Source organism: Salvia hispanica, chromosome 3, assembly GCF_029641045.1.
Source record: "Salvia hispanica isolate PSC_SH4W2 chromosome 3, Shi_PSC_v1, whole genome shotgun sequence".
NCBI lineage: Eukaryota > Viridiplantae > Streptophyta > Magnoliopsida > Lamiales > Lamiaceae > Salvia > Salvia hispanica.
This window is the reverse complement of record NC_142694.1, coordinates 19066253-19076635: the sequence shown is the minus strand read 5'-3', so window position 1 is coordinate 19076635 and position 10383 is coordinate 19066253. Positions and strand designations below refer to the sequence as shown.

The window sequence follows — 10383 nt, the reverse complement described above, 5'->3', positions numbered from 1 at the left end:
AATGGTGGAGTGAGATGATTGAGTGTGTAATAAATGAAGTGAGATGATGGAGTGTGTAATAAATGAAGTGAGTTGGTTGAAGGTGGGTCCCTCTTTGACTTTTTAGTTTTTTATTTTTATTTTGATTTATTTTAATATAAATAATGGCATTTTGGTGTAATTTTAGTGAATAATGGTGTAAATTTTTATGTGCAAATATGGTAAATTCTAAATGTTACTCCAAATGTGGGATAGATTTTTATGGCAAAATGTTACTACAAATCTGGAACGGAGAGAGTATGACACAATTTAATTGGGACAGATACACATGCGACCCAATTTAATCAGAACGAAATAACACTATAGAATGTGATTTTCACCCGTGGCGGTCGGCCGGTTTTCGACCTTATCGCATGTGATTTCCGCCGCATTTTCAATTTCTTTTATCTTTATTCTTGTTTTTATAAAATTTTAATTTGTATATATATCAATTCTTCTTCTTCTTTCTTCTCCTTTCTTCTCCTTTATGTATGCCCAATCCCAGTACCCAAATTCGATCCGAAATCGGCCTCCAGAGGTAACGAATTGGATTCCGACGCCGATTCGAAACGAATCCCTTCCAATTACACGATACAGCCGATCCGCAAAGGCTCGGTATCCTCATCGAAGCGCAATCGCAACGAGATTGATGGGGATTTGGTGAGGAGATATCAGAAATCGAGAATTGAGGAGAAGAAATCGGTTTCCACGCCGCCTGGTGGGGGTGGGTTGGGGTGTAATGCGGTCGACCTGAACGAGCCTATGGCGGAGGCAAAGGCGACGACGGCCGATCCACGAGGTCCAGCTTCGATGCCCGAAAACGAGATGCTCGCGAGCTTCGTCCGGTCGTTGGAGCTAAGGACGTTGTTGAACACCATTAAGCACCTCTCCGATTGCCAGGACCCGCAAGAGAGAGGAATCCTCCAGGGACTCGCCAACCAGCTCCGCCGCCAAGTGGGAATGAAGTGCGATTGAAGTGATCTGGTTTTATCTTTAGTCTACTAGTTTTTTTTCTATGTTATTTAAAAAAAGTTAGTGAAGAAGAGGTTTTGAATGCTTTGAAGAAGGGCGATAAGGGTTCCAACTTCCAAGGATATGGCTTCGTGCTCTCGAAGAGAATTTGGAGGAAAAGTGAGAATGCGAAGAAGGTGGATGAGAGAGAGGATGTGGATTAGAGAAGGGGATGAAAAAAGAGTTGATTTCTGGGCTAATTATCCAAATATTAATGCGTCTTGTGGTAACATGAAGGCGAACATCCCATCCCTCGTTGCTCTCGTGGCTGGGATGAGTTTGTTGAAGGAGAGGTTGAGTTTGATTGGGAATGTGAAGGTCAAGGAGTTGGATGATAAATGGAAGCAGTTGTTTGTGGAGGAGAGTAAGCTGAGTTGCATGATTTTGATGTTGATGAAGGAACATTGTTCAAATGGCTTTGGATCAGTAATATGGTTGGAAATGGCTAAGTTGGTACAGTTTTTGTGCTTGAATTTATACCTTTTTGAAGTTGAATGTGATGCTTTGTTTTGATTAGGGCAATGTGGTTTCTGAGTATTTGTTCAAATTCATGCTTATGTTGATGGTTAATCTATCATTTTTTCTGTGGTGTACTACTGGATTGGTGAAGCTATGTTGATGGTTAATCTATCATCAACCAGCTCTGCTGCCAATTGGGGTTGAGTTGAAGTGATCTGGTTTTTATCTTTAGTCTACTAATTTGGATCAGTAATATAATGTGGTTGGAAATCACTAAGTTGGTACAGTTTTTGTGCTTGAATTTGTACCTTTTGAAGTTAACTGTGATGCTTTGTTTTGATTAGGGCAATGTGGGTTTTGAGTATTTGTTCAATTCTTGCTTATGTTGATGTTAATTTATCGTTGTTTCTTGAAGCATTTTGTTTGCAGCAGCGTCTTAGTTGGAAGGGTGGCTTTATTTTGTGTTTGTATGCCTAATTTTGCCATATTTGTATAATATGTATAGATGTTCTTTTAATCAATTCTGTTGCAAGTTATTTTTGTATTGCGTCAAATGACTTTGAATTATTTAGTATTAAATATAAAACATTTGCTTTCGACGACACGTGAGTTTACGTATGACTATTGTTTTGTAAGTTAATGACGAGGGAATAAAGGAAGAGAGGAAAAAAAAGTATAGATGATGGTATTTTCATTTTTAATCTGTCTTTGAAAAATAAAAAATTTGAAACAATAAGAGTTTAATGCACATTGACAAATTAAGATTGAAGAATAAGTGAAAAAAGGGGAAGAAAAAATGGATAAAATAAGAGAAGAGAAAAAGAAGTGGAAATTGTGTCCGTGAATCCGGAACGGAGTGAGTAAATGAAATGAGTGCAGAAAATGAAATGTTTTTATTAAGCCGGATGAGTATTTTTAAGGGACGGCTTAAAATGAAAATAATTTATATTTTTTAAAGATAAAGGTTTATATTTTTTAAAGACAAAGGTAGTAACAAATAAAGACTAGTTGATTAGTTTACAAATTCGCCAAAGGTGTGCGTTCATGAGCCCATGCTAAAGTTTCAATCAATTCTTGCCAATATCCCCGCCAGGAGATTAAGAACATAAATCCAGTAGCCCAAACAAGATGTCCAAATAAGAACATCCATGCCCAGACCGATAAACTATTCATACCAAAAGGGTTATATCCATTGATAAGTTGTGAAGAGTTTAACCATAAATAATCTCTTAGCCAGCCCATCAAATAAGTGGAAGATTCATTAAATTGTGAAACGTTACCCTGCCATAATGTGATATGCTTCCAATGCCAATAAAAAGTAACACATCCAATAGTATTTAACATCTAAAAAACTGCTAAATAAAATGCGTCCCATGCCGAAATGTCATAAAATTATAAACAATATTATTATATGAAAATTATAAACAAAAGATCATAGCATATAATAACAATGAACAAAATGAGTAATAAAATTTTAAGTTATATGAAGATAAAAATATTTACAAATCAATATTGGAACATAATATTCAAACATTAAATTATAGATAAAAGGACTTTCAACCTCATCCTCGAAAACTAAAATCCTTATCAATTCTAAAACTTGTTTTATGACAACCAAGAATGCAACAAAACCACCACGGGCAGCGTATGTTGTTTTCCGGCCCACTTAATCGTTGCATATAATAACCGTGAGACTAAAAAATAAAGCAAATTTATATCACACAAAACAAAAAAAAAACCTAAAGAATGTATAATTATCACTTCTCCTAATGAGATTTAAGATATTGTTTATCAAAAGCTATATACTAAAAACCCTAATCTTGAAACCTAAATCCTAAACCCTTAACGTTAAAATATACTTATCATAACCAACAAATGAGCCAAATATCAATAAAATTCTCCATCCGTCTCAGTTCAATTTTACTTTGTTGATCACTTATTCTATTTTGAGGTTTTAGATCTGTATTCGATATCTTACACTGGGTCGGCCTACTTGATAATCCTTATTGATAGTAGATGTTTTTTTACCTGAATCTTGGCTATAAATATGTTTATATGCTCATATGAAGAAAGTGTAATGTTTAAAAAATAAAAACTAAAAAAAATTTGAATTTCTTAATTATAGTGTTTTGTTATAATTAATATGTTTTCTATTTAACATTAAATGTAACTAAGGAATCTTAAGAGTACAAATTTCTAGGTTGAAATCTCTAATTACAAAACTACAAGCAATCCTCTCATTGTTATATTGATCAAGATTAATATTGACCATTTAAAATGTATACGAAATCTCTATTAACATTAATGATGGAGAATGTTGGTTGATTAGCAATTTAGCATAGATTATGAACTAATAATACATGTCCCTAATATCTAGGCCTAAAAATTGCTTCCAATATTGCATATATAAATTGTTATTTTTTATAAAATAAAATATCCCTAGAATATAGCATTAAAAGAGGCCTCTATCATTACATATATTTCCAAGAAGAAATCTATTCACATAATCAGCCATTAGTTGTACAATTATACATGTTTATAATTCTAACGTATTTGTGCATATGTGAACAGGGATTTGATCAGGTCCCTAAGTGAAATTCTGTCAAAAATCAAAGCAAATCTCAGCCATTGGATCCTGTGATGTATTCCCTCCGTCCCACATTTATAGTCACATTTAGTTATGACACGGGTTTTAAGGAATTGGTGGAGTGTGTAATTAATGAAGTGAGAGGTGAAGTGTGTAATAAATGAAATGAGATGATGGAGTGAGATGATAGAGTGTGTAATAAATGAAGTGAGTTGGTTGAAGGTTGGTCCCTTTTTGACTTTTTGGTTTTTTATTTTTGTTTTGATGTATTTTAATGTAGATAATGACATTTGGGTGTAATTTTACTGAATAATGGGATAAAATTTTATGTTTAAATATAGAAAGTTCTAAATGTGATTATAAATGTGGGACAGACTTTTATGGCAAAATGTGACTATAAATCTGGGACGGAGGGAGTAACATTTAGATTAATGTCACGTGTCATGTAATAATGTATATTGTGTAGTCTAATAATGTAGCTCGACTAATAATGTAATGTGATTTAGTCTAATAATGTAGATTGTGTAGTCTAATAATGTAGCCCAGTTAATAACGTAACGCTTTTAGCGTAATAATGTAGCTCGGATATTATGATCACAACCATCCAATCTAAGGATCCAAGGGCTGAGATTTACTTTGATTTTTGACAAAATTTGTCTTATGGACCATAATGCGCCCCTATGTGAACATTTGATAACTTTATTAGCCGATATAACCTAGCAAAAAAAGCTTCCATTCTCATCTTCTTCTCCAAATATTTATGTGGCTTATTTTTTTCTGGACAAAAAACATCTTCCTACCCAAGCTTTACTCGTCGGCCAACTCAATCAGATACTTCTCTCCCTTTCTTTATTCCACAAACAAAGAAGCAATAGTGTAAATTAAAATTGCAACATTAAAAAAAACAAACATACTCATTTGAGATTAGTGCTATAGTTCAATATACTCCCTCCATCCCACAAAGATAGCCCCACTTTGACCCGGCACGAGTTTTAAGAAATGTAATGAAAAGTGAGTTGAAAAAGTTGATGGGACGTGGATCCTACTTTTAAAGTATTAGTTTTATAATAAAATGTGAGTAGGAATGAGTTGATGGAATATGGGGTCCACTACCAAAAATGGTAAAAGTGAAATGAGACAAACTTTGTGGGACGGACGGAAATGGGAAAATGAGATAATCTTTGTGGGACAGATGAAGTAATAAACATAGATATTATACAAAAATAGCAAAAAAATGAAATAGAATACCTTTTGCAGAATGGTTTAATTTCGCCGGAAGGGGTTTAATTTCGGCGTGGCCAAGTCGTGGAGACAGCTGATTTGAACATTCGATTATAATTGTAAGGTAAGTAAAAGTGCGTGAATAGTAATCAAGTTTCCAAATATTATATTTATATATAGGCCAATAAATTAACCATGACGCTACATATTCTAAAAACCTTTCATATTATCCACTCAGACTAAAATTAATTGTGAATAACGGTTGTTTGCATTTTTTCATATTAACCGTTTGTACTTTTTAAAATTAATTTGATAATATGTTAAAATCATTAATTGCCTTGGGATGAAGGATATATTATTCTGGGGGGAGGGAAACCTTTTCTATTCCCCGCTTTGGATAAACATAAGAGTGAATAACGGCTATTTGCCTTAGAGCATCCATAATGGCTTTAGGTCAGCCATAGGCCAGTCAATCTCTCTCCCTGCCACATTATCAGCACTAAAAATCCACCTGCCACATCATCATTTTAATTAAATAGGCTAGCCTAAGGCCAGTCACAGGCTAGCCGCAATAAAAATAATTCAAAAACAACTACATTTACGGAATTAAATTTATCATAAATTAGAGAATTAAATTTACGAGACATATACGGGAAAATTCATTAATTTTATTTTTTTTAAAAAGTACATTCATTTAAAAAAAATTACATAATAAAGAAAAAAACTATCGCCGTGCAGTCTTCCGTGCCCACAACTCTTCAATTATATCCTTTTGGAGTTGAATATGAGCATCAACGGCGCATGTCGACATGTGCCTGGAGATGACCGGCTTCATCGTGAGGTACCCCCCTTCGTACGTTGGGGGTGGTCGTGGCTTGGACCGGCTTGCATCAGTATCGTCATTGGCTCAATTAGTAAGTTGTACGCCTTCGTCTTCGACGATCATGTTGTGCATGATAATGCAGGCGTACATTATATCATCAATGCATTTGACATCCCACAAACGCATTGGACCCTTAATTGCCGCCCATCGAGACTGAAGCACACCAAATGCGTGCTCCACGTCCTTGCGCGCCAACTCCTGCCGTTTCGCAAAGTAGGCCTTCCTATCATCATTTGCGTGCCTGATCGTCTTCATAAAGACAAGACACCTAGGGTATATCCCATCCGCCAAGTAGTAGTCCATATCACGCCGGTTGCCGTTGGCCACAAATAAGACAGCCGGACCGATGCCCTGACACTTCTCGTTGAAGAGGGGCGACGAGTTGAGGACGTTGAGGTCGTTGTTCGACCCGGCTACCCCAAAATACGCATGCCAGATCCACAACCGGTAATCAGCTACGGCCTCGAGGATCATCTTGGGATTCTTTCCCTTTTAGCCGGTCGTGTAGGCCCCCTTCCAGGCAGTTGGACAGTTCTTCCACTCCCAATGCATACAATCTATGGTGTCTAACATTCCGGGGAACCCATGCTGCTCCCCGTGCATCTGCATCAGATATTGACAATCTTGGGGGGTAGGGCTTCGAAGGTACTGCTCACCGAAAATTTGAATCACGCCCTGACAGAAAAACTTCCAGAGAAGTCGTCTCACCAATGTGGAGGTACTCGTCCCACATGTCTGTCGCGCCTCCGTAGGCCAACTGCTTGATTGCCGCCGTGCACTTTTGAATAGGGGTGTGGCCGGGTCTGCCAGCCGCATCGTGCCTGAAGTGGAAATACAGATATCGACGCTCCAAAGCATCAACGATACGCATAAACAACTCCATTCGCATTCTAAAGCGCCGCCTGAACATGTTTGCGTTAAACCGCGGGTCCGGTGCGAAGTAGTCGTCATATAGCCGCTGATGTGCAGCTACGTGATCCCGATCAATCACTGTTCGGCGGTGGACAACGGGTGGAGGGCGAGGTACCGCCTGCTGTTAGACCCTTTGCATGTACCGCTCTATCTCGCGGTTCATGTAGGCATCCATAGCCTCGTTCATCCGCCGTTCGTACTCCTCAGCGTCCCCACCACTACCACCACTGCTACCGCCCGCGTTACTCATCGCTCGATGTTGCTCTTGTACAGAAATTTAGAGAGAGAGAAATCTCGTTAAAACAAGTGGTGCAAATGAAAATGAAACTAAAATCGCGTATATATAGTGTTTCAAAAAATTTCAAAAAATAAAAAATAGCCCTGGCCGATCGCTCGCCGATCGCGAGCCTGCAATGGCGGCCAACGCATCGGCGAACGCTCGCAAATCGGCGTGCGCTCGCCTATTTTTTCACCAAAAAGGCGCTGGCCGATTCCAATGGTTCGGCTAGCGACGCGAATCGACTAGCCGGTGCGCTAGCCGCCATTGTGGATGCTCTTATAATTAGGGAATATGTAGTGTCATGTTTACCTAATAAAATGAGATAGTATAATTTTATGTATGACATGTAAACTGTACCTTTGAATATTGTAAACGTTTAGATGAGATGTGTGCATTTAATACTCAATAACAATGGGAGTTTTTTTTTTTTTTTGTTAATTAATACAATTAGGCATGAAATGTACGTGTTGACAACCATTAAGGAAGAAAATTGTACGCCCTATTTGTCTTCAAGTTTGCTTGAATTATTTTGCAATATTAACTACATTTAATGGAGGTTTTAGTAACAACCAAAAATCAATCTTAATTAATAATTTTATTTAGCAATATTCATTACATTTATTGGAAGTCTAATTAATTTACATGAAACTGCCGTTAACCCTAAACAAATTCACAAACAAAAATTAGTTTTAATTAAATTATAATTGTTAATATAAAATGACAATCTTGTAAATATTTCCGAAATTCCCCTTTTATATATGTATAGATTCGATCAAACTCAATTTTAAAGAATAAAAAAAATAAAGATAATAGAGTATATTTAAAAGGGATGATGCTGATCGAATTAAATTGATTCCAATATTCACCTCAAATAATACTAATAAATAGATCCATCCGAATTGGCTAATAACTTAATTAATTCTAACATATGACTATTTTTTATATTAAAATTGACTTCATATTTACCTTTACACTTCAAGAAGTAAAATAAAAGGCCTTAGATAAGATGGAATGAACCACACATAATTCGCCTCCCTTTTGAAGAAATTTGTGGTATGTGAATCCACATGATATTCCTTTCTCTTCGTTTGATCTTGTCCCAATCAACAATAATGTGAGACCAACTCCATAGATTATCCTAGCCAAAGAGAGAGACTACTTAGTTCATGTAACATAGATTACACCATTCATACCAAAATCACAAAGAGTTGCAACTCAAAATCAAGATACAAGGTTCAAAATGAACAAAAAATGTAGTTCGAAATATGTTTTCATACCATGTCGAAACAAAGAAAACTATGGAAAATATCTTGCTATATCTTTGTGATTCAACTTGTCCAGTAAAAACCAACCACCCTAATAAATTAACGAAAATATGAGCTACACTCAGAAAAATGGTTGCGGCCATGCCTAACACGAATGCTTCATGACTTCGCACTTTACATTCGAATATCTACATCCTCCTATGCTTCCCCTAATTGGTCAAATTACAAAATCTTGATATCGAAAACCTACTAAAAATAAAAATCTAACTAAGAAAAAAAGCTTACATGGTTTTGAGCTTCCTTAGCCTTGATTGCAAAAAAACAGAGCAATGATATCCAACACAAAGATTAAGAGACATGCACAAATACCCAATATTTTTGTCTTCATCTTCTTTGACATGATTTTGTTTGTAAAAGTAAGAAACTACGCCCTTTTTGGACAAGAAATGTGAGATTTCATATGAATTTAGTCATTTAGAGAAGGACGGAGTATATATATTATTGATTCGGGTTTTGAATATTCTTATATTTATTTTGCTTTTATGCATACTTTTACCCTATTTTTATTACCTTTCGTTTTTTTTATATTCTTTTCGTACGATAAAGTATGTTATAAACCAAATAAGAGGTAGTATTGCTATTGCAGGTTAAGTATTCTTTTGTGATGATAAAAGATGTTGGTATAAATACATGAGATTTTCAATCTCCAAGACTTAAATAATTTTGTAAAGTAATTTGATCTACATCAAGAAACAAGATTTTGGAGAGTAATCTCTTCATAGAAAGTAAGTTTGTTTGTTTGTTTTTTTTTTTTTTTACTTTTATTACTACTTTGATTGTTTACCCATGTGAAGTTATTGCAAATATATGGTACTCCCTCCGTTCTATATTAGATATCGCATTTTTCTTTTTAGTTTGTCCCGCAAAAGATGTCATATTTCCTTTTTTAGAAAAAGTTTTCTCTCACATTAATTATAAAATTATATTTTCTCTCGGCACTTAACACACAAAATAATATTTCCTAAAATCTTGTGTCATCTCCCAAGTGTGATATCTACTATGGGACGGAGGGAATAGTAAATTGATGATTCCATGTTGCTTAATAAATTGTCGACCATGTTCTCATATTAAAAATAAGAGTGAACTACAAAAATGGTCTTTGGACTATGGGTTTATCTCGCCCATAGTCCCTGGACTTTAAAAATATCGTCAGACATCCTTGGACTAAGAGTTTATCTCGAAAATGATCATTTTTCACTGTTTTCGGTCGAAAATATCATTTTTTTGGGGGGGTGGGGGTTTGGGCAATTTGGTCTTTTTACACTTTTAACATTTTAAATCTGATTATTTCAGTTATGTACTAAATCTGATATTATTTCAAAATTATCATTATTCTTCCCTTTTGTCATCCTTCACTTTGTTTCTTTATTTCACTAGTATTAGATTTAATTTTACAAAATTAAATTTTAAATTTTAATTTTAAATATCAATAAATTTTTTTAATTATAAAAATTATTAAATAATAAAAATTAATAGTCATAATCAATATTTGATAGTGTCTAATATTTTAATCAATAAGGTATGACAACGCCTTAGTTCTAACCAATATTTAATAGCTTTAATCATAAATAGATCATATAACACGATTTATTCTGAAATAAATATGCATCTAATGTAAGACTAATATACTTTTCGTTTATTAATTTGAAAACAATCAAAATTTACTAGAAAATTTCAATAAAAACAC

The 10383-nt window shown here is 34.9% G+C and overlaps 1 pseudogene; it reads right to left on the bottom strand.

Annotated features, from left to right (window-relative positions):
* Positions 1 to 8346: 8346 nt before the first annotated feature.
* LOC148930327 (protein VASCULATURE COMPLEXITY AND CONNECTIVITY-like) lies at positions 8347 to 9024 on the bottom strand (annotated as a pseudogene).
* Between the last annotated feature and the right edge of the window lie 1359 nt (positions 9025 to 10383).